This window comes from Macaca fascicularis, chromosome 11 (assembly GCF_037993035.2).
Source record: "Macaca fascicularis isolate 582-1 chromosome 11, T2T-MFA8v1.1".
Classification (NCBI taxonomy): domain Eukaryota; kingdom Metazoa; phylum Chordata; class Mammalia; order Primates; family Cercopithecidae; genus Macaca; species Macaca fascicularis.
Window position 1 is genome coordinate 28,872,653 of NC_088385.1, and position 26,231 is coordinate 28,898,883.

Sequence of the window (26,231 nt, forward strand, 5' to 3'; positions counted from 1 at the left end):
CCGGCTAATTTTTTTGTATTTTAGTAGAGACGGGTTTCACCCTGTTGGTGAGACTGGTCTCGAACTCCTGTCCTCAAGTGATCTACCCACGTCAGCCTCCCAAAGTGCTGGGATTATAGGCATGAGTCACCGCACCCAGTCTACTACACTGAATATTAACAGTTATTCCTCAGTATCCACAGGGGATTGGTTCCAGGACCTCCCCCCACCCCATGATACTAAAATCTGTGGATGTTCAAGTCCCATGTAAATAAGGCATAGCATTTGCTTATAACCTATGCACATCCTCCCGTATATTTGAAATCATCTCTAGATTACTTATAGTACCTAATATGACATAAACACTATATAAACACTGAAATTTAAAATTTGTATTGTCATTTATTTATTTTGATTCAAATATTTTTGATCCACGATTGGTGAATCTGTGGATGTAGAACCTGTAGATACAGAGGGCCAACTGTATCTAAAGATATCCAAATACGCCATCATTTTGGTGGTTTATTTTCTCCTGAAAAAGAAATTTTTGATTTTATTAAACTTTTCAGCTTTCCAAAATAGGGTGAAATTTGATCACTGAGTTAACAGTAGTAGAGTATCTTCTATGTGCAAGGCATTTTCTAGATAGGGACTATCCAACAGAACTTTCTGCAATGATAGAAATATTCTATAATCCGGCCTGTCCAATGTGGTAGCTGCTAGCCACATGTGGTTATTGAGCAGTTAAAATTGCTTCGTTTAACTAAGGTACTGAATTTTAAATTTTTATTTAATTTTAACTAATTTAAATGTAATTTTAAATAGCCACATGTTAGTGACTATCACATTGCACAAGGAAAGCCTGGATGCTTTAATCAGGCCCACATACTGATCGATCCATAAATAATTCTTTGACAAAAGCCAAGACATTTTTTTAACCTGTTCTTTTTTAAGTTGTCTATGGTGCTCAGAATCTGTGTAGGAAGAAAAAAAAAATCAATGATGGAGCATAAATTCAGGCTAATAAAGATAAACTATAACCCATTTTAATTTTACTGGAACTCAAATGACATAACTTATCAATATCTTAAAACAGTGATCATGAATTTGCTATGAATATTTTAGCTACTTCCAAAAACAAATAGTAATATAATAATTTTAATTCTGCATATGATACCATATAGCGATTAATTAGGTTTAGATGTAAGCGGTGGTGTGCTGGTAAATGTTTAACTGGTTCTTTATGAAAAATGTAGGTGTGTGCCTAAGTGCATGTGTGTGTATGGTTTATTATATGCCATGTTATTATAAATGTTGTGTAGCAAAACACACACTTACACATAAGAATAAAATATATGTTACTCCTCTGAATGCCATATAACCAATTGATTTTCACTGAATGCTTTTATTGATTTTTGCTAAATTCTTCTATCTCTTGACAACCTAAGAGTGCGATTAATTCGCAAGTGTAATTCTGACATTAATGTTGATGGAAATTTTCCTTTATGTTAATGATTAAGGTGAAAGCCAAACAATGAAGACATTTGTTAGAACCTCATTTATTCATCATTGATATGAGCAACATTTTCACTAAATCAGGTAATAATTTTCACATACTGGAAAAATATTTCCCCATTTTTGTGTGCTATTCACAATGTGATAACTATAAATGTGACACTTTAAATGGAATCTGTCTGATTAACATTTTCTCTATCTCTTTTTTGAGTCCAACAATTGGCAAAATAATAAACTTGTGGCACTTGCCAATTTCCATGGTGTAAATACTCACACCATTACTAATGTGACATCACGGACAGTGGAGTTAGGACAATATAATAGATGTAATAACTAATCTCAAGAGCAAATAGTAAAATGTGGTAAATGGTAAGATAATAGTAAAATGTGGTAAACAGTAAAATAATAATAAATGTGGTAAAACGACTAGGAACTGATGGGCTTTGGGTGTTTATTACCTTTGTTTTTACTGTAATTTATTTAGTGGTAAATTTTTATAACTTAATTCCTAATAGTATGGAGTCCCAGAATGTTGGTCCTGTGTTTATCAGCAATTTATGAAGCAGACACTCTTTGCCAGCACTAGGTGCTAGGGCTATAAATATGAATAAGTCCTGTCAAGATTTGAGTTTTCCTGGATATGCTCTTGCCCTCCTCTCTTGTCTACTTTTCCTCCCTGGATGAGCTCATCCAGGCTCGTGGTTTCAATATCATCTTTATGATGATAATCCCAAATTTATGTTTCCATCTCTGCTTTTCTACTGCAAGCTCCAGTCTCATAAATTCAACTTCCTACCTGATAACTCCGTTTGGATTTCATATAGTTATTTCATGAAATATAGTTGTTTTTAGAAATGACTGCATGAAATCATGACCATTCTAGCCTGGTACACCTTAATGTCCATGTTTTGCTCCAAACCCATGTAGTCTTCCTCCACTCTCCATCATTCTCAGTCAGTGACACTACCATGAACCAGTTGATTGAGCTCTGATTTTAGGAATCATCCTTGGTCCTTTTCTTTTATTAACTTTCTACATTGAACCTATCGGCAAGTTCTGTTTCTTCTATTCCAAAATACTTCTCAAATCTGACAGTCCTCACCATCTTCACTACTGTCACCCTAGTCAAAGTCACTGTCTCTTATTGGGACTACTGAGAGACTCGACCTGGTTTGGATTTGGTTCCCACCCAAATCTCATGTCGAATTGTAATCCCCAGTATTGGAAAAGGGGCTGGGGAGCGGGGGAAGTGATTGGATCATGAGAGTGGATTTTACCCTTGCTGTTCTCATGATATTGAGTGAGTTCTCATGAGATCTGGTTGTTTAAAATTGTGTAGCACCTTCCCCTCCACTCTATTCCTCCTGCTACGGCCATGTAGGACATTACTCCTTCCTCTTCACCTTCTGTCATGATTGTAAATTTCCTGAGGCCTCCCCAGCCATGCTGCTTGTACTGCCTGCAGAACAGTGAACCAATTAAACCCCTTTTCTTTATAAATTACCCAGTCTCAGGTAGTTCTTTACAGCAATGTGAGAACAAATGAATACATTCATATTTGTTCTTCCTGCTTTCCCTTTTTTGTTACACAGATCTTTCACATGGTATGAAGAAGGAACTCTTAAAATATAAAGCAGCTCATGTCACTTTTTTGCTTAAAATCTCTCCACTGGTTAATGTACTTCAGTTAGATCAAAGTCCAATCTGTAGTAGGCAGAATAATGGGCCTCCATAAATGTCCATGTCCTAATCCCTGGAACCTGTGAATATATTACCTTACATGGCACAGGGAACTTTGTAAATGTGACTACATTAAGGACCTTGGAAAGGAGAGATTATCCAGGATTATCCAGGTGGGCACAATGTAGTCAAAAGGATGTTTACAAGTGGAAGCAGGGGGCAGAAGAGAATTAGAGGGAGAGGTAGCGATGGAAGAGCCAGGTAGATGCAGCACTGCTGTGTTTGAGGATGGAGGAAGAGAGGCAAAACTCAAGGACTACGGGTGCCTCCAGAAGCTGGAAAATGTAAGGAAATGAATTCTTCCCCAGAGTCTCCAAAAAGGATTGCTGCCCTGCGAACATCTTGAGTTTAGCCCAATGAGACCCATGGAAGACTTCTATCTCAAAGAACTCTTAGATAATACATTTGTGTTGTTTAAGCTGGTAAATTTGTTGTAATTTGTTAGCATAGCCACAGAAAACTAATACAGTAACCTGCAAGACCCTACAACTTTCTCCTCAAAATCCTCACAAAGCTGGTTACTCATCATTTGGATTTCCAGAATCTCCTCAAAAAGGCACCACCACCACCTAGTCACTTTTTACTCTGTGCTTTATTTTCTTAATAGCTTCTGTGAGAATATGAAATTGTCTTAATAATTTGTTTTTGTCTTTATACCCTCTTACCAGACATATACCATTAACATATAAACTTCAGGAAGTCAGGGACCTAGTGTATCATTTTCATCCAGTAAACACTCTGTGAACATATGTTTAAAAAATGAATGAAAACAGGATGTCTTGCTCAGGATATGCACAGTCTATGGGAGAGAAGATGAGTAAAGCAATGATTACACAGCAGTATAATGAAGGCTATAAAAGGGACTCATATGGGGAGTCACAGGCACCCATAGGAAAAGCACCTTAGCAGGCTCTCCAGAGGAATGACTATCAGGCACAACCTTGAAGAGAAAGTAGGAAAGCAAAAGCCTGGTAAAAAGGAGCAGGTGGATTTTCAGGCAGAGGATGTTGGAGGTTGTGAAAAAGAATACACAGGTATTAAAAGAACTGCAGGTGATTTGTTTACTCTGGAGCCTAAAATGAAAGGTAAGAAGGTGTCTTACCACAGGGACTTCGTATGACTTACCAAGAAATGTTGGATTTGTCTAGGTGGCAGGAAAGGGTTTTAAGCAGTACCAGTTTTGCATTGTAGAAAATGTATTGGGATGACACTATTGATAGTATATTGAAGGGGAGTAATACTGGAGATGGGACACCAGTTGGGACGATATGGCCATTTTCAAGAAGAAAGATTGTAGGACAGTAACAGTGAAAATGGAGAATGATAGGGAGATCTGTGGAAGTATTTTAGAGGTAGGTTCTGTAGGATTGGTGACCAATTTATTGTGTGGGACACTCAGAGTTTGGCTTGGGTGACTGGACAGAGAGTAGTATCTCCAATGAGAATAAGGAATATGGGAGGAGGATATGAGACAAATTTCACTGTGACAAGTTTGTGATGTGCCATGGGTGGAAGAGGCATCTCAGAGGAAGCTGGATTTAAGTCTGAATCTTGGGAAAGATCAGGGCTAGAGATTTATATCTGGAGTGAATGGAATATGTGATATGAGTGAGCTATTTCAGGATATGGAGATTAGAAGAGAAGTAGGTTGAGGGTGGAATCCTGGGGAATACTGAATTTTACACATTGGATGAAAGATGTATGTCCAAGACTGAGACCAAGAAAGAATAGTCAGAGAAGAAGGAAAGAATAAAGAATGTGCTGTCATCTACAGAAATGCCTAGCTCCTTCATCTGTACCTGAAATTTAGTGAGACTTCCAATGTCACCTCTTCCAGGTCCTCTCAAATGGATTCAGTTGCTTTTCACTTTACTGTACTTTTATTATAATGATTGTCACATTGTATATACCTATTTTTTATGCTGGTCTAATTATCCTACTCCTAGATAGTAAACTTCTTGAAAGCAAGGACTATGACTTACTTATCATTCTTTGTAGTTCTCAGTAGGATATCATACACATATTACCTTTATGACAAATTAATATGGCCGCTGAATATAGCAGATATTTTGGAAAGTAGCCTTTATTCATATTTTAAAGAAATAGTAGTCATTTGATTAATTATAAGTGGTATCAAACAGCTAAGCAAAATATTTCTTTAAGATGATGGTAGTGTATCATCTTAATATACTTGATCATCATGAGCTCCTGTGTAATCATAATAGAGAAATATTAATTGCATGCTTATTATGTTCCAGGTGTTCTGTTGAGTGCTTTATACGCGTGATTTCATTTAATCTTCACCTATCGCTGGGCATCATTATTCTTATTTCACAGATGGAAGATAGGAATCTCAGAGAGGCTGAGTAATGTGCCCAAGATAACACAGTCAGTAAAGAGCTAAGATTTAAAGCTAGACAGCGTGCCTGCAGAGCTGGTGTTCTAAGTGCCTCTCGAGGGCCTTTTAGGTGACATTAGGGAAATCCTGAGCTGAGGCAGGTGGGATGCAGAATGGGTACTTCAGGGGCCTGTAAAAGGATTTTGCTAATTTAATTGCCGGGAATCAGGTAGACATTTTGAACAGTTAGAAAGAAATACTTGACATATTAGCATGTGAAGCAAATAGTTACATTTTTGTGATGTACCTTAAAACAAAGGTCCCTAACCCCCACAGCAGAAGGTGGGCGGTGGACATGCAAGTGAAGCTTCATCTGTATTTACAGCCACTCCGCATTGCTTGCGTTGCTGCCTGAGCTCCACCTCCTGTCAGATTCTCAGGGGAGTGCAAACCCTATTGTGAACTGCGCATGCGAGGGATCTAGGTTGTGTGCTCCTTATGAGAATCTGATGCCTGATGATCCTTCACTGTCTCCCATCACCCCTACATGGGACCATCCAGTTGCAGGAAAACAAGCTCAGGTCTCCCACTGATTCTACATTATGGTGAGTTGTATAATTATTTCATTATATATTACAATGTCATAATAATAGAAATAAAGTGCACAATAAATGTCATGCACTTGAATCATCCTGAAACCATCGCCACCAACCCAGTCTATGGAAAAATTGTCTTCCATGAAACTGGTCTCTGGTGCCAAAAAGGTTGGGGACCGCTGCCTTAAAACAAAGACTTGCTGATTTAAACAAATACTAGAGTAAGATCAGTTCTTTCAGCAAGTGATTTAGAATGCAGAACTTTGCCACAGTTTACCATAGCACAAAAATCAAATGCTGGCCACCAGGCTCTAAGGCAGGAACAAGTGAATCGAATGGAGTAAAAGACCCAGAAAAGAGTTTGGTGCCTAAGCTAGGAGAGTTTTAAGATGTCTTATGTTATTGTATCCCTAGTAATAACCATCCCTCCTGTTCTTTCCTGTTTATCAACCAGGTAAGGCATGGTTTTCATTCCCCCGGCATGGTAACATTGTAGCATGTAACATGTACATTCTGAGTTTCTCTTGGACTGTGAGCCTCTCAAGAATAGAGCTCAGTTTTTCCATTTTTCTGTGTCAAATACAGAACAAGAGCAGGCAATGAATAGGATACAACTTATGACAATTATTGCAATCTAAGGCAGATGTGAGCTCCAAGACAGTAGGAACTTTGCCGTTTTTGTTTACCTCTGATCCTTCAAGACAGATACTGAGCTCAGTAAATATTTGTTGAAAGAATAGATGGTTTTATAGCATGGTTTTATATCATCCGAGAGGTAGAATGGATCGTCTACTAAATCTTTCTGTTTCCAGGGTCTCTGATTATATTATTCATAGTCTAAATTCATATCAAAAGTTATGAGTTGGTCACTCTCCTTCTCTGCCAATGCAGTATGAACTCTGTTTATTTTTAAGTATACTTTTCCAGATCATTCAACATAATGACAAATTTGCTAAAAATAATCATTTCTATAGCACCATATAGGTATATTTCAACTATTATTTCAATTAATTTAATAATAGAGTAAACAAGTGATTAACTATCTTATTATATTATTGGAGAAGAGAATTCTAATGTGAGACATTACCCACTCAAATCCATATTTTATGAATTGTGTCTAGTCTATTTTTTAGTTTATTAGGAAAAACTAGGATTGTCACATCTGTCAAACTCTTATCACATCTACCTTTGTGTAACTGAAATAACTCAGACTTCACTGGCCAGATAGCATTGTTGTATTATAACTTCACCCCAACGCAAGTGGCAAAAACCAAATTCACATTAGCTGAAGCAGTGAGAGATTATTGGTCCATGTAACCAACTGAAGGGAGGCAAGGTGACTGGACCTGCAGATGTGAGCATCATTAGCTGTCTTTCGCTCCAGTTCCATGTCAGGTTACCTCTGCAAACGAGCTTTATTTTCTCAAGCCAGTTTCTTCCTCAAGACTTAACCGAGGTTGGGGATGGGGGCCTGCAGCTTTAAGGCCTATCTTCACTTTGTAACCAGATCCTTCCACCTTCAGTTCAAGAAAGGCTGGGAAAGGACTCCGCACAGCTCCTCTTGGGGCACTTGATCAATCACTGTGTCCTGGGAGGGCTGGTGAAGGGCTCTGATTCATCCAGTGTCAGGAATGAGCCCACCCTCATGGTTGGGGGTGGAGTGAAATGTGTGTCAATGGAGTTGGGGAAAAGTGCAGGGCAGACAACACAGTGGCGTCCACTGTGCCCGGAACATTAGCATTGGTACCCTGTTAGGAGATGGCAGGACATTCTGTCTCATACAGAGCCTCTGCCGCTAACACTTCTGGGCATCCTCAAGGTGCCTCCAAGTATCCAAGGCTCAGCCTTGGTTTTCACTCTCGACTGTGACTCTTGCAGTCTTGGACGTGCTCATGCAATTCCTCTTATGAGGCAGGAATGGCGCCACCACCATGGCCTCAGATTGGGTGGATATGAGTACAACTCCATGTAGACAGAACTAGTATTCCGTCCTCATGCCCCTATGACGAATGCTTCTTTTAGGAGCTAGGATGGAGAAGACATAACATGACTCCTTGTGCCCCATGAACTCATGGTACAGTTCACTGCTTTGGTGCTACAGCTGGCTGGGTCAGGACTTTGTGGACCCATGTACACATGTTCACCCATTGGGCACATGCCACTTGGAAGGCTGAAACTCTGTTCCTGTTCCTGTTGACCGTTGCCCTCTCACCTTAGCTGACATTGACCTTTTGCTGCCCATGGAGCTGGAAGTCAGCCTTCCCTGATGTTGGCTAAATGACAGCAGTGGTGCTGTTCTGTAAATCCAGAGAAGCAGTTGCCACCCAGAAGAGACAAGTGAAGAGAAGGGTGGTGCCTTTCCCCCTACATAGCAAAGTGGGGCAGGTGGTGGTGGTTCACCTTCTCCAAGTCAGACCTATCAAGTCTTCCCCAGAGTGTGCAACCTGCCGAGGCAGATGGCCTGAGATGGGATGGATTCATCATCACTTTCCAAGTTATGTGCAGATGGACAGTTACACTAGATACCCTCGTTCTTAGGGTGGCTTCTTGGAGCACCCTCAGTCTCACCCTCGTTCTGACTCCTGTTGCGCTCATTTCCATGTAAGAATGGTAAGGGACATTTATGCTGTTCAATTGTACCACCCAGAAGTGATTCTTTGCTATGAGTTGATTTAGTCATCTAATTCCTCAAAATACTGATTCACCTAAACTTTAGTATTAGTAGGAACCACAGCCTCTCCATACCACAACTGGGAGTCAACAGTTCAGTGTTTGAGTGATCCTTCAAACCTTGGCCTTCAGGTGAAGACAGGCAGATCACTTGAGGTCAGGAGTTTAAGACCAGCCTGGCCAACATGGCAAAACCCAATCTCTACTGAAAATACAAAAATTAGCCAGATGTGGTGGCACAGGCCTGTAATCCCAGCTACTCTGGAGGCTGAAGCAAGAGAATTGCTTGAACTGGGGAAGAGGAGGTTGCAGTGAGCCGAGATCGGCCACGGCACTCCAGCCTGGATGACAGAGCAAGACTGTCTCAAAAATAAAATAAAATAAAATAAAATAAAATAAAATAAAATAAAATAAATCATTATTTCTCTTTAATTTACCGACAATAAGGTCAATAAGCTTTAAACTTTAAGATTTGATTGATTCAACCAAAAAAGCAGTATTTAAATTACATACTTTTACTTACAAACACACAAGGCTAAGTAATATATAAGAATAAAGCTTCGATGTGCAGTGCAAGTTTATCCCACAGGTTTTAAAACGACTGATAGCAAGGATTCAGGTACCTGAACAAAGATTTCAGGTTGGTAGGGTTTGACTCTTTTTCCAAGGATGCTCTTCCAAACGTAAGCAAATTGATAAATACAAGTGGATAGGTGAAGTAAGAGTCTTGCTTAATTCCACTTTCTGGAAATATCCATATCTGAGCTTTAGCTCAGCCAAGACATCTTGTAACATATATAATAAAGCAATATGCAATGAAGGTAGGATGTGAGAAAATAAAAAAAAATAATTTTGGGTTTTGTTTTTCTTTCTTTCTTTTTTTTTTTTTTTTGAGACAGAGTCTTGCTCTGTAGCCTAGGCTGTAGTACAATGGCATGATCTTGGCTCACTGCAACCTCCGCCTCCCGGTTCAAGTGATTCTCCTGCCTCAGCCTCCTGAGTAGCTGGGATTACAGGTACCTGCCATCATGCCCAGCTGAATTTTGTATTTTTGTAGAGATGGGGTTTTACCATGTTGGCCAGGTTGGTCGTGAACTCCTGACCTCAGGTGTTCCACCTGTCTTGGCCTCCCAAAGTGCTGAGATTACAGGCATGAGCCACCACCCCCAGCCCAGCCATACTATTTACAAATGAAAAAAGGCATGGAGGTATTTTTTGATTACTACTTAATGCACCATCAGAAATTTTTGTGTGAGCAGAAATAACCATAAAAGATGCAGAACTTGTTTCTCCCCACTCTTCCTCTGCAAGCCTGACAATAGAAGGCTTTTAAGGGAGCAAGTGCTTGCTTTTCAACGATCTACCCCTGTCTATCATCAAGTGAATGTGTGCAGAGCCACAGGTCCTATGGGTAGGTGGTTAGGTTGCTATAGTTTGGGGTTAACAGCAAGGGTCTCAAAATGTATGTGGGAGGGGGCAGGTGCATGTTTGTACCTCTGCGTTTGCACTAATAGAATCTTCTTGTTACAAATATTGTAGTTAAGACAACTTTTTGGAATTCTAGAATATATCTTAATATTTATTTAATGAGTAATGCTTAATTTTATAAAATAGACATGCCTGGGGATTTTTAAGACAATTGATAAGCTTATTCTATAGTCTGGAATTCTGTTTTATAAATTTCTCTCAAGGGAGGGACTCAAATAACTCATCTGTGGCCAGCAACCCATGAATTAACATGGGGCTCTTATTGAGAACCTATCTGCACGGGCCCTGCTGCCTTCCCATCCTCCCGCCAGCTGAGTGCCAGGCCATCTCCATGGCTGTGTGTGAAGCCTTACATGGGGGCTATTTTGGGGTGACCAGCTTCTTCCCCAAATTCGAATTGGGCGATTGGCCTGGAGTTGTGTTACTCTGAAGGAAATGAAGATGCTGCACAGTTTGTATTTTTGTTCTGGGCACCGATGGGGAGGAGATCTTAAATTGATTTGAATAAAATCTAGACAGTGAATAATCCTATTGAATGCTTTAGAACTGACTTTTTGAGATAAAGATGAACAAGGCAGGCTTGTGTGATGATAAAGAACGGGCCAGCACAACGCGCTGCTTTACAGAGTGGATGTAAGTGAAAAATTCCGGGGTTGGAGCAGGTCATAATTCCCCTACTTAACGTTTTACGATTTTGGCATCTTGCATTCTATAATATTTTAACCCAGTTTCATCTTGTTTCAGGCATGGTTTTCTAAAACTATGTCTATATCAGGTAAAAACATGACCTCTAAAGACTGTAACATGGTGCATTTTTCTTTTTAAAAAGCTTGCTTTAGGATGAAATTCTCTCAGTTGTGCTTCTATGTGACATTTCCATTCAGAAATGTCTTGAAAATAAATGAAGATGTTATGAGAATTACAGTGGACAAAATGCCCTTCCTGACTGGCTAATCTAGTGCAATTACTGATCTCATCTGTGTTATCACACTCGCAGACATGCCAGGTGCCTTCCCCAACCTCCCCCAACATGCACACAAATGCCTGGATTTTTTAAAATCAGAAATTCTCTTTGTTCTCCATCACACATTATTCCTGTTTAAGGTTTTCAACTTGAAAAACTTCAAGCCATCTTGGATTTTAAAGTAATGGTAGATTTTTCTTCTGGAACATTTATCTTATGTGGAGAAGCACTTACTATAAATTGGTGAATACAGAGCTTACTCCCTTTACCTGATGCAATAGATTTGATGGAGTTTCTATATTCCAAGTCAACATCACTATGGCTGTTTGCTTGTGTTGCTGGGTTTGTAAACATTCAATAAAAGTCTAGTTGTCTATAACTCTTGGGATTAGAAACTCTTAATTCCTTGTATTTGTATACATCTACCTTGCATTTGTATGTATCTACAATTCCTTTTATTTGTATACATCTACCATAATGGTGATTTAGGGGCACTGTGAAAGCAAGAATTATTTTTAAAATTGTCAAAGAAAGGTCAAATTCTGTCCCTAATGATTTCCATATTTTGCTCACTTTATTTGGGGGCAAAAAAAATCAGCTTTAGAGCAGCCAAACACCAGACTTAAAGCCCAGCTTCCCCTTTCCCTAGTGCTGTCCCGTGGCAAGTGACTTCACCTTTCTCAGCTTCATTCTACCCATCTTTCTCTTATGAATAATTCTATCTAGCTTATAGGTTTCTTGTGAGAGTTGAACAAGACAATAAATGTACGTGTCTGGTGCATAATTTTTACTCAGTACCTGTTGCCTGTTACCATCCACAACAGCAACGAAAACAATAATAATACCTTGGAAATAGTCTGTGTGGAGCATATGCTATAATTTTTGTTAGCCAAATAATGGGAAAACCCATTACTCAATTACTACACCTTTTATTATACAGTTAACATATGTAGATTAGTAGACATGTGCATGCACACATCCATACATACTGCACCTGAAATGTTTTTTAATTTTAATATTTTTAGAGCCTTTAAGTGAACCATGATGCACCTGAAATCTTTAAGGAGAGGTTCTAGAATTTAAATCCTTTTGTACATGTGCACATATACTCTCAAGGTCAATACTTCCTCACATCTTCTGAAAGGTAGGAAGAAACATGGGCACATAACTATGCTATATGGGGGACTGTCTCAAACTCGAAGATGTTTCTGGTCGACTGAACACCATCCTAACCTAGGGCACCCATGGTTTATAGCTTCTTCTTGATTGTGTCAGGACGGGCTCAAGGTCAAGCTCACATTAGCCACAAGAAAGGGAGCACTTTGGAGAAAGCAGAAATGGGTTTGACTCTGGGGCAGCTCGGGGATGCTTTATTTCGCCTCCCAGGTCTCACACAGCAGGCTTCCCACAACACCTGGTAGCACCATCGCACAGCTGGGTATTTTGACACTGAGCAGCAAAGTTCAGTAAAAGGTTTCGCTAATGTGTATGCGACGCCCTCCCAAATATGGCATCGTCACATTTCAGTCTCTTACCCAGTTTGAGTTTCACAGACTGATGCTATAAACTGGTTTCATTATTTTTTTTTTCATTTAAGTTAATGTTTTTATTTTCCCTGGAATGACTACATTGTTTCTTTGTCCTGTATATACAATTTATATATCCTTGAAAAAGAGCTCATTTACAAGTGTGCTTTTAAAACGGAAGCCAAATGAGAAGCATTTTAAAATTTTTGTGCAAATCCTTGTACATGTTTAATTTGGGGAGTCATCTGCATCATTATAATGTATTTGCTTACTAAAAAAATATTTTAAGGGAAACCCTTGAGGCCCCACGGTTGAGAATATTTTGTTATAAACCAGCATAAAGCCAAATGCTGAGTGTTAGTGGATTTTGGAAAGAGGCATAAGGCTTTCGATTTTTTTAGCCCTCTCTTAAGACCTGGAAAGGGACAGTCCTCACAGGGATTTGTGATGTATTCTGCAGGAGGATAATTTTGCCTCTGGGAAAATCAGAGCCAGGCCAAAATCACTCCTGGGATTTTGAAGTCTGAAGTCACTTGTTTGGCTCTGCTCACTGGAGAACTCAAGAATGCTATTCATCGGCCAGTGTGAACAGTGGTTGAGAAATGACTTGCTGTAATAATCATTTCCAGAATTTTTTGAGATACAGAAATTCTTCCGCATTGCTTTTCAGGCACTGGAATGGCACATTTTGGTGGGCTTTTCAGGTGGAACTTAGGAAAAAAAGGGGCAAGTCTATATTTTAATATTTCTATGACTGTTCTTTCTCTCAGAGAACGCTTGAGTGCCCTGTTAGTCTTTTGAACAGGTTTTCTTGAGGAAAAAAATACAATTGTGCTATAATGCCAGCATGAGATCAACTTTTGTTAAAATACCTAGGCAAAACCACCAAACATTGCTAAATCCTTTTGGAGAGGCTAGAGAGAAACTGAAGGAAGTTACAGTTCATTCCAAAATATTTAGATTAGAACTGGCATTATTTCCCTATTTAGATCTCTTCTCAACCATAAAAGAAAAATCACATACCTTGTGTTATTTTTCTCTTGCTGTTACCCAGCACAACTGCCCTCTTAAAATCCTTAGTTGGGTTCTAAGCTTTTCTGAGGCACCCTTTCACAGAAAGCTTTCGCTATTGCATTGAAAAACAAATCATTTATTCATTCAACACTAAATACCTAGTGTGTGTCAGGCACTATTCAGAGTTCTTGGGAGTAAATCAGTGAACAAACAGACAAAGCTCCCTGCCCCCATGGAGCTTGCAGTTTAGCTCATGCAGAGGATCTAATTTACCTATGCATGACAAGACCTGACCCTCAGCATACTTAAAGGTTCCCCGTGGTCCAGGGGGATCTAGTACAAATTTCTTGTAACAGGGCTGCACAATTTTCTAACACACTATGCTACATGTGGATAAAATAAATATATCTTAGAATTTTGTCCATACCTGGTCATATCTTCCTCATGTGCCCCTGCGTGGTAGAAAATAAAAACAAAACGAAGCAACTAGAATTTGTCTCATCCAATGCAGTAATGTAACCATTGCTTTTGGATAATGCTTAGTCCCTAGATTGAAAGAGAGAAGGAGGGGAAAGAGATGTCACACCAGATAATACTTTTGAATCCTGAAAGAAGAATTTCTCAATATTTTATGCTATTCATAATTCAGTGACTACAAACGCAATACACTTTTAAGTCTAATCTGCATTATTGACATTTCCCTCATCATTTTCTTCATTCTAGGCAATCCACAAAACAGTAAGTGAAGAAGCCCTGATCTGTCACATTTGCTCATTTCCATGGTGTAAATAGTCCCACCGTGGCTAATTTAAAGTAACCAATGTGAGGTCACTGCTTGCAGGAAAGATGTGCACCAGCTTACCATTAAGTAATATTTCCACCAAACAGATATGTAGCCATCAATAACCTCAAGATCATAGATAACAATAAAAATGTGGTATAAGTAAAACAATTAGGAAGTGATAAGTTTTAGGCATGTGTTACTTTTGCCTAATATAATTTATATAATTGTAAATTTATAACATTTAATTTTTAATAACGGCTATGTTTAGCAACTGGCTTGCAAAATTCCTGACAATTTAATAATCAGCTCTCAAAAGTCACTATGTCAGGGCAAAACCACGGTAATCATAAATGCCGTCTCTCCCTTATCACTCTATTTTAATCCAACAGCCAATCATGCAGACTCTACCTCCAAAACATATCTTGACCACTTCCCTACTGCAACAATAGTTCTCATCACCCTCACCATTCACCTGTATCCCTGCAATAGCCTCTAGCTGTTCTCCCTAGTTCATTCCTTATCTGTGTCTCATAGTCCACTCTCCCACACAGGAGCCAGTCATATTTTTAAAATGTATGTACCATATCACTTCCCATCTTAAACCCTTCAACGTCTTCCTGTTGTTCCTAGAAGAAAACTCAAGCTCTTACTATGCCCAGTAAGGGCCTATCTTATCTGGCTGCAGCCTCCCTTCCAACTTCATCTTGCCATTGTCTGACTCAGCACTTCATTCCAGTCTTGCTGGCCATTTTTCTTCTCCTAAAACATACCTGCTGTGTAGCTGCTTCTGGGCCGTAGCACTTGTTCCCTCTGCCAGGAATGCTCTTCCCCCACAGCATTCCAAGGCTGGCTCCTTCTCATTGTTCAGGTTCTAGCTGAAGTATCATCTCCTAAACGAAATCTGTCCTATTTTGTCTAAAGTGAACCCCATTCCCCATACCACCATTCTCTGTCATATTCCCTTGTTCTCAGGAACTCAGGAAAATTAGCCTCTAAACCTCAGTTTTCTCATTTGTTAAATGGAAGTAACTGTAGTGCACATTCCTCATAGGGTTGTGAGGATCAAACGATTTAATATATGTAAAGCACTTTGAACCCTGCTTGGATCTTTTAAGCACTATCTATATAAGTTTAGCTGCTAATATTATCATCATCATTTTTATTGAAGTATTATTATAATCTTCATTATTATTGGAGTATTCAAAGTATCTATCACTGTCTAAGAATATTTTATCTATTTGTTTGTTTTCTTATTTCCTTTCTCCTCTACTGGCATTTGAGCTCCATGAGAGCAGTGACCTGGAATGATTCATGCCCTGCTGTGTTCCGTCACCTAGAATAGTGCCTGCCACACACTAAGTACTTAAATATTTTTTGAATGAATGTGTGCATAAATGAATAAACACAAGAACTGCTGGTGACACCATTCTGAGCCTTGGTTTATTTTTAGAAAATGTGATTACAGAGGCTTGCAGTCAGCGTGGTTGGAAGGACACAACCTTTTTTGTAGGTGGTGGAACTTCTGGACTCCTGTTGCATGTCTGTTGCAAGGTCTTCCACGAATTCTGGTTTCTAGTCCTTCTTGAGTGCTGAGTAGCTGATGTCCCAGTGGTCCCAATCATCAGGACTATTGTGGCTATGCTTAGCTCTCATAGTGAAGTCTAAGTTGTGAGAACTAGTGGCTTATGGTTCCTCCTGATGGAAGGATAGTGCTTAATAAGATCCAAGCAGGGTTCAAAGTGCTTTACATATATTAACTCGTTTGATCCTCACAACCCTATGAGGAATGTGCACTACAGTTACTTCCATTTAACAAATGAGAAAACTGAGGTTTAGAGGCTAATTTTCCTGAGTTCCTAAGAACAAGGGAATACGACAGAGAGTGGTGGTATGGGGAATGGGGTTCACTTTAGATAAAATAGTCAGGACAGACTTCTTTTAGAAGATGATACTTCAGCTAGAACCTGAACAATGAGAAGGAGCCCAGAAGCAGAAGAACTATGAGCTATGATTCCTGAAGCAGCCAAGGGCAAGGAAGGTCAGTGCCTCTGAACATTTGTTCTGCTCAGTGAAAGAACTCAGTCATGGGGTACCCCTTGTGGAAAAACTTGGAGCAGCCTCAGAAAGACTACCATCCTTTGCTTTTGTAGTGGTTACATTTAGAGCAGATATGTGCAAAAAAACCTATGGCAAAAACCTTATCTTGGGCTTACTTCTCTTGAACCTGAGCAGTCACTCAAAAAGGCACTATGACAAGGCCCGTTTCTATATTTTTCACTTTTCATTTAGGTCCCTGATATGTCAAAATATGACAGGGTTCATGAAGATTTTCTGTAAGTCACCCTCGGTTGATCTGGAATACCAAGCTGCTTTACTCTACAGTAAGCTTTTTGAGGGCAGCCCATGTGTGTTATTCACCGTTACACACGAGTACCTAGCTCCGAGCCTTGCACTGAGCAGTAACCTATAGATGCAAGACAGACTTCCATGTTCAGAACAACATTGCGTTAGAGTACGGCACCTGAAATCTTAGTAGCCGGGCCTTGCTGAAACTCTGTAGAGTTCCAGGGAGATCCTCCCTGCCTCCTTCACCAGTGCCTCTTAAGGAGGCACTAAGCAGAAAGGAGGCAGGCTTTGGAATCAGACAAATGTGGCTTCAGGTTCTGGCACTAGTTAAATGACTTACAGAATGACTAATTAAGTGACCGTGGGGAAGTTACTTAACCTTTCTAATTTATAAAATGGGAACAAATGGTACCTATAACGATTAACTGAGATAGAGTAGGTAAATATTTCGGCTGAGAACCCAGTATCCTCTGTACATTCAATTATTGTTGATATGAATCTCATGGAGTGTTTTCTGTTTGTGTATGATCAGGATGCAGATTAAGGGGCAGAGAGGTCTAGGGCAGAGTAGAATTGGGCCCAGGAACATAGGGCCACATCAGATCCTGGACCAGAATTATATGAGGAAGTAGTGGGGTTTGGGCCCGAGGTTTGAGGGATGGTGATGGTAGTGTATGGTGAGGAAGCTGGGCATGACAGTATAATAACAGAGAAAAGAGTCTATGGAGCTCAGGATAGATTAATTTTTATAATGGGAAACTGTGTTAGTAGTGATATCTAGATCTCTATCAGATTACTAGAGAACATCTATTCTTTATGGAATATCGACTTTTTAGGGGGAGAAAAGCAAAACTATGTTCTATGAATATCAAATGAGAAGAACTTGGCAGATGGCTGCTTTTAAAGTTATAACTAGTGTATTCATGGTATACAGCAAGGCCATTGGGTAACACCTCTTTCTTCTTAAATTGGGTAAATAAAATAATAGTGAATCACAAGTTAAAGTTACTTGTTCAGACTGATCAGGGAAAGGTGAATTAGAAGATGAGAGGGTGAAAATTGAAGAAGAAACAATTACTAACACGGAAAAGAGGGCTGCAGATGACAGGGATGGGAGCACGTATCTGGAAATGGAAGGGGATGGTGTTGTGGACAGAGGAAAAGAGCAAAAGATCATCAAACAACATAAATGTGACCCTCACTTTACCCTTAAATGGTAATGGCACACAACCTGAAAGCCTCAAAAGGAATATGTACACTAACTTTAAAAAAGAGTCTTCAGGCACCTCAGTAATAGAGTGATGACCACTGGATGGTTTTGTTAATATATGTGTAGGCAAGAGGGTAATTTGGCAGAAAGAGGAAGAGTTAATCTGAAAGAGGAAATTTGAAGCTAGAAGAACATGAAGACAAATCATTCATGATAAATGTGAAGGAAAGAGCAAGATTTAATTATGAATCAGGGGCACAAAAAATAGAGCTAACATTAATGGCCACTTACTGCATATGAAGCCCACTGTGCTAAGCTTTTCCCAGGTACCATTACATTGTTACCACAGCAACCTGTGGGGTGAGTCCTGTTGATAGCCCCAGTGAACAGGGCAAGTCAGTAGTTTCCTTGTGATAGAGCTGGCAGGTAGAAGTTCTGAGTTCTGAACCTCACCTCTCTCAGACAAAAGCTCCTGAGTGTAACCATTCAGCTGAAGTGCTTGCTCAAAGGGCTGCGGAAAGATGAAGAAGAAGATTGGGAGCAGATTGAGAAGGAAAGTGCAAAGAACTTTGATGGTAAAGAATCTTAGAATGAAAGTAAGACATGGCAAAGAACAAAAGGAAGAAAGCATATCTAAAGGAGTAAAGAAATCAGTATTTGTTGGCCACCTTGTGTGATTAAGATGCACGAATACAATCTCCTTTTAGTTCACACCAGAACTCCGTGAAGTACACATGACTTCCGTTTACACAGATGAGGAGATACAAGTTCAGAGAAGTCACCGTTAATCACATAGCTCACAAATACCCGAGCCAGGATTAGAACCGCTGTCTGCAGCATTAGAAAGCCCACAGTATTTTCATTCGAACTTGGGAAAGGAAGTGCTAAGCCAGGGTGTGAGGGAGCAGAGATGGCATCTACCTCGAATGGTAGGGTAAAGATGCAAATAAAGCATGACTAGAAAGACAAAAAAGGGAAATGAGAAAGGGAGGACCACAGAGTGATAATTAGCCTCACACCACCTGTTCTTCCTTTGACTGAAGAGGTCCCTCATGGAGGCTGAGTAACAAACAAAGCAACCGAGTAGCTCAGAGAGGCCCGCGGATTCTTCCACTGGTCATCGCCTGGAATGTTCACTGACAGCGAAACATGTGATGCGGAGAAACCCCTGACAATGACAAGAAAGATTCCAGACAATTGACACACTGCTGACTGTGACAGAAGTTTCATAGAAAATAATTTTTAAAAGGGACAAATATAGAGAGCAGCTCAGGAAGACACGCTCTGTAAAGGTGGTTGGCAGGAAGTACGGTTGCTGTAGAGGACACAGCGAGATCTAGCTGGACATGAAAAACAACCCTGTGAGGTTTGTAGCGTAGGTTTGTGTATCACGGTTTTGCATATGAGGAAACTGGCCCATAGCGTTTGAGGACTTGCCTGTGGTGCCTGAGTTTTAGAATCCAGGTGTCTGACTCTAAATCTAGTGTGCTGAATACTGTACCATTTTCATTTAAACAAATATATTTCTAATGGTAAATTTGAGGTATCATATATCGGGGGAAAAAGTTTCGAGCAGGGATCTTTACTTTGTTCTATACAGGTAGCTCTTTTCAGATGCTTTTTCGTGTTTAGTAAAAACAGCTCTGCTCTCCAGATGAATGGCATGCAGCCCAATCTTGTTAGTGCTGTTTTGTTTGTGGTAGAGTTTTCCAGGTGCAGATTCATAGCACCTTAACTTTGTATTGGCTAATAATTAACAAAAGTGGCTGCTGACTTCACAAAGTGATTGCAGATTTTACTGCAAGTTCTTTTGTTTGCAACTGTCTAGGATACAATGATCATGTGGAAGGTGGTTCTTTGATGGCTAATTCTATACCATTAATAAAGTAAACTGACTTCTGGGAAATACATTCTCACTCTTGGACCCTGGAGTCTTGGTTTTACACATAAGCATTTTTGAGTAAATTGGAGTGAATTAACTTTGGTCCATTCAAATTGGATCAACTCATCCTCAGGCCCACAAAAATTCACATTGGATATACTGTACTCATAATTATCAATGCCACACTGACACTCTCAGGCAGTTCAGATGACTCATTTTGCTTCTTTTAAAAAAAATCTGGGAGAATGCTCACACATACCCAGATTATTGTGCTAGGCTGAAAACACTAGAAATCATGGTCAAGGTAACTTTGAAGTCCCTGTTAATTGTCTCTAGACAGTTCATGGCTATATTCTATACCCTTGCTTCATTCTGCTTTGACAAAATGAATATTTCCCAGTTTTTGATTAGATTTAAGTGACTCAGTGACGCTATGGCAACCCTAAACTATGGGACAAAGGTCAATGTCTTGACCATTGTATGGCCTCTTTATGAAGAAATCAGCTGTTTCTTGGGTCCAGATGGGCAATGTACTCATTTCTCCTTTTAACATTTTATTTAGGATTCAAAGTATTTTCATAAGGAAAACCCCACAAATCTCATTATCTACCTTCTGACCTGTGGTAAAGTCATCATGAAGGAGCAGTTACTTTGTCTTTTTCTTTTTTTCCTTAAATTCCCAAATCTAAGGCAACTAGAAATGGAGAATAGGTTTTGTTTTAGGAGGCAGAAAATATGTTGATTTTAATTATTTCAAAAAACACAAGTAGGATATTAATTCGTGTAGCTTGATGTGATCATCTTAAATGCCAACTCCTATGCATTGTTCAGCTCTTTCCCACTTTATTATAATCTTTCTTTCTTTTTCCTTCTTTTCTTCCTTCTTTTCCTCCCTCCCATCCATCCTTCTTTCTTTTCTTTCTCTGTCTTCTTTTCCTCCTCCCTTCTTTCCTTTCCCTTTCTTTCTAATTCATTTGAATTTGTGAATCCTTACTTCCCACTATGGGCATTTCCTCCCCATAATACGCTAGTGTAGCGGCCTACCCTGCCCACGTTCTGTAAACAGACTCATAACCTTCCTGGGCACATCCGTCTCCCCAGACAACAACCTGGTAGGAACTGAGAAGGCTTGACTGCTTGGTCATGGCCCCTCAGGCTCTGAGTGACAGGAACTCCTACCACCTGCATTACAGGATCTGCAGGAAGTCCCTCTGATTTTGCTGGTCCACTCTGAACAGTCTGCAGCAATTCTTTTGATAACCAGAAGAGGCAGATGAGTCCTGGCTGAGGAAGGCTGGGTAGAGGGTTGCTGCACACACACAGCTGAGGCGCCTCAGGGCAGGGCTGCTCCTGCAGCAGACCCCTGGAACCCCTTTTGCTTTGTGTCTAGGACTCTCTGGCTTGCCCACTGCACACAGTGGTTCCTTTAAAGCAAGGTGTTGTGAGTCTTAGCTGAACGCTAGTACAAGATTGGCCTCATACTATGGGCAGGACATTGACTGCCTGCTCTTGCCAGTAGAGTCCATTGTGTGGTCAAGCTGAGAGGCACAGAGGAGGAGATCTGGGGTCAGGATACCTTCCAATGCGACTGACAACAGCAGAGACAGCTGGTCAGGAGCTAGGTTAGGCCACGCTCTCCTTTGCCCTTTTGCTTTTCATTAAGTCTCCTCATGGGCACAGCAGCCATGTGACCAGCTCTGGGGTCAGGAAAGGCACCTCTGCACATGGCTGGAGCCTGGCTCCACTCAGCCCTGGCCAGGCTGGATGGGGAGGGGAGGTGGAGCTGCCTGGAGTGCAGAACCAGCCATGGGTTGTGACAGACTGACAGAGGGTGATGGGCTGAGAGGTGTGACCCTGCTGGGACATGCCCTGGGCAGAAAGAAGGGGTCATCTAAGGCCACAGAGGGGCCCCAAGGCAAACTCTCTGCCCAATGAATTAATTTAGTCATGCAGGCAGGAGTTTGGTTAATACCCTAGAAACAATGGTGGGAAAAATAAGTAAACTGGAACAGGCGGGGAAGATACCTAGGCAGCATGACCAGACTAAAGACTGGCCACCAGAAGAACATCAGGGGAGCCCATAGTGTCCCGGAGGTCTGGAAGGATGGGTTGTGTGCACTCAGGTGAAGATCCCACAGGTGGGGCAGGTAGAACAGTGCAAGGGGGATGCCCCACTGAGCCATCAGTGGTTTTGTCTTTCTGGATGATGGCAGAAGCTGTTCCAGGGTAGCTCATGTTTTAAGAAGTAGGATTCAGTCTGCACTCGTTCATGAGAATGGTTGTGTTTACAAAGGCAGAAGGGCTGATGAGTGGTTGCAGGAATAGGTATGATTTTTTAGTACTCCTCTCCAGAGGACAGAATCCCAAATGGAAGCAGAACCTACAAAGAGGCAGATGTTGACTGAATGAAAAAAAACCAAAAAGCCCACTTCTAACATTCCAGCAGCAGCAAATGCTCCCTGAATGGCATCCTGAGTACCAAGCCCAGTGCCTGGGAGACAGTATCCATTCATTGAATGGGTAACTGAATGGATGGCCCTTGATCAGGATCCCCTATTAGAGAAGGGATCCTCTCTGTAAGAGTCTGGACCATGAAGGGGATTGGCTGTGACATCTGCCTCTTGATAAGCATTTGTAGATGATTCCGCACGTCTGGGTAAACCTGTTCCTTGAAGCACTATCAGTCACTGAGGGCAAGACTGGGAAATTTCAGCACAAAGGTCTGGGGAGTGCAGAAGGGGTGAGAAGCTGGAACCAGATCTGTCCTGGTTGGAGCAGGCACTGCACTGTTTGATCCAGGCTACAAGGGATAGGTTGAACTCTATTTTCAAAGAGAGAATCCAACAGCATAGGGTGTCTCAGTCTATGATATTTAATATTTGATCAAGATAAAGAAAATAGGAAAATGCCCTTGTATACAAGTGAACCCTTATTTTATATTCCTCATTTACCCCTGTCCCTCCAAGTGGCCTTTTGCTGTTAAATGAGCTTCCAATTTATTTTTAAAGTCAATTTATATTTTTTTGCGGGTCTAAGTAATCACTGCAATCTGAACATACAAATAACATCAATGTGTTCAGTTTCAAGATAAATCACTCTGCTATTTTACAATAAGAGCCAGGGCAAACTTATCTTTACATCAAATGCTGTCAATCACTTTGAAAAATTATGCAAGCAGCAATATTCAGTATAAACAATATCAACATACAGGGACTGTGTGAATTTTTCCTTTGTGGGATACAATTTGTCTATGGTAGTTCTTGAACCATTTTTCTTCCTTACTCATAACCTGCTATCATCCTAGTCTCCCTTATCTATTATCTTGACTGCGACTACCCATACCAGAACCACTACTATCTCTCATCTTATCCTGAGCCTCATGAAGGCCCCTTTCCCTCTTCAGCCTATTCCTAACACAGCAGTGTGAGTGGGCATTTAAAAAAATCAAAGTTAACCGGGTGCGGTGACTCACACCTGTAACCCTGGCGCATTGGGAGGCCAAGGGGGGGTGCAGATCACTTGAGGTCAGGAGTTCGAGACCAGCCTGGCCCACATGCCTGTCTCTACTAAAAATACAAAAATTAGCTGGGCATGGCGGCACACATCTGTAGTCCCAGCTACTTGGGAGGCCGAGGCAGGATGATCATTTGAACACAGGAGGCAGAGGTCGCAGTGAGCTGAGATTGTGCCACTACATTCCAACCTGGGTGACACAGTAAGACTCTGTCTCAAAAAAAAAAATCAAAGTCATGTTCTGCCTGTCTTCCCTGTGCTTCAAACCTTGCATGGCTTCCATTTTGCTGATAGTGAAATTCAGAGTATTGACTGAAGTCTACACAGCCCTTCATGATCAGTTTCCACCCCTCTTACCTATAATCTCCTCCTCTGTTTCTTTCCCTTTACTCCATTCCACCCATGTGGCCTGCTTGCTGCTTCTTGAACCTACCAGGTACCTATGCCTGAGGGTCTTGGCTTTAGCTCTCTGCCTGGAGCAGTCTTCCCAATGGCATCCTCTGGGTTCACTCCATCTCTTCAAATCTTTGCTCAACTCTTTGCCTGCCCTGCCCCATCTAATTCTGCAATTTAGCGCCCACCACTGTACTCCTGATCCCCCTTAATTGGCTCTGCTTTTTTCCTTCTTCCTCATTGCTTATCATTTCGTAACATACTTTATGATTTACTTATTTATTATATTTATTTTTTATTGTTAGCCTCCCCAAACTAAATGTAAACTACACAAGGTCGGGGTCTCTCTTTTGTTCAAGTGCCTAGAGCAGTGGTTCCCCAATCTTTTTGGCACCAGGGACCAGTTTCATGGAAGACAATTTTTCCACAGACATGGTGTGGAGAATGGTTTTGGGATGAAATTGTTCCACGTCACATCATGAAGTATTAGTTAGATTTTCACAAAGAGCACAACCTAGATTCCTTGCATGTGCAGTTCACAATAGGGCTCATGCTCCTGTGAGAATCTAATGCCATCACTGATTTGACAGAAGTGGGAGCTCAGGCGGTAATGCTCACTCACCAGCCATTCACCCTGTGCTGTGCAGCCCAGTTCCTAATTGGCCATGGACAGGTACCAGTCAATGGCCGGGGGGTTGGGGACCGGTGGTCTAGAATACCATCTGGCATTTAATAAGTACCTAGACAGTATTATTGAATTAAGAAGTGAGCAAATGAATGTTTTTGGTGCATATTTTTTCATCCAGACATTTATCATTCATCTATGAAACGTATCCCTGGCCAGTCCATTTGGTCAACTCCTCATTTATTGTTTGGGTACCTGTTGCTATCTAATTTGATCATCTTATGTGCAAATAATATCAAAACTCTTTTTTTTGTTTTAACTTGAGAAAAATTATTACAAGATTCACCTATGCAGTTAATCATTTTTCTTTTTATAATTCTGCTCAATAGGGCTTCAAGATAGCCCCTGAGCCAATCTTTCTTTTAGGTCAATGAAGGCCCAAACTTTCTGACACATTTGCTATTCTTACCCTCAGCATACTGTTAATAGCATGAGTTCCTTCTGCTGATAAATTTGTGGCTCTCCCGCTTTAACTTAAGCCCTTATTTATTCTATCTAGACATGGATAACTAGTTACTAGAGATCTCTTCCCCAGAAGCCCTTCATGGAGCTGAAGAAAGTAAAGCTAGCCTTCAGCATTTTGGTCTTATCAATGAAACCGCTCCAATATCATTAACTTTCACCAGGGGACATACTTTTTATTTTGAAACCTGTAACTTTAGTAAGTAAACTTCAAAACATGGCATGCAAATGTGTACTACAACAGTTTAGTGAATGAAACAATTTAGTAAAGCTCAAATTTAAAGTGGTGAGCAAGGATTGCCTTTATAAGGAAACCATAATATAACTTGGTTTAAAGAGTTTTGCTTGGTTAAAGGAGTAAAATTTTCATGACAGCAGGAGAAATCCCATTAAGATACAACTTCAAAACGATCTGAAAGCTTGGGAAGATAAGTTAATATGTTGCCTGAAAAACTATGTAAATATAGAGTAATACCCAAATTAAGTTGATGAATTGGTAGAAGGATGTTTAACTAGACCTGATGAGGAGTTAGAAGAGGATTAGGCAGATTCAAACACAATATGCTTCAAGACGTGTGTGTGTGTGTGTGTGTGTGTGTGTGTGTGTGTGTGTGTGTGTCTGCTAATGAAGAAAACAAGAAAACATGAGGCTTGAGACCTCAGAACTTTGCATGCAAATATGGCTACAACTCACACCATGAAGAACTGAAAGCAGTCCTTTATTGAAAGAGGGAAGGTTTACACCTGAATGGACTAAGAGTTAAATGTGGCGTGGGGAGTAAGACACAATGTTTTTCTTAAGAAGGCAATTAATACCTTCTCTATAATAAGTAGTAATCAATTGTTAAGGTAATCTGAAATGTCTCTGAAACCTCAGAACCAGAACAGGTAAAATTGGGTGAATGTCTAGCACAAGAATAAGTGAGTAAACATTTTCCATTTGTTTTAGTCTGTTTGTGCTGCTCTAACAGAATACCTAAGATTGGGTAATTTATAAAGAGTTGAAATTTATTTCTTACAGTTCTGGAGGCTGGGAAGTCCAAGATCAAGGTGTCAGCATCTTCTGAGGGCCTTCTTGCTGTGTCGTCACATGGCAGAAGGCAAAAGGGCAAGTGAGAACAGAAAG

The 26,231-nt window shown here is 40.5% G+C and overlaps 1 long non-coding RNA gene across 2 annotated transcripts; it reads right to left on the bottom strand.

Annotated features, from left to right (window-relative positions):
- Positions 1–361: 361 nt before the first annotated feature.
- Positions 362–26,231, bottom strand: LOC135966193 (uncharacterized). Of its 2 annotated transcripts, none has more exons than XR_010579336.1 (3): positions 26,125–26,231; positions 14,258–14,376; positions 362–511 (listed from the first exon to the last, which is right to left on the bottom strand). It is a non-coding gene; the product is annotated as an uncharacterized lncRNA (long non-coding RNA). The 2 variants fall into 2 exon arrangements; XR_010579337.1 differs by lacking the exon at positions 26,125–26,231 and adding an exon at positions 19,193–19,322.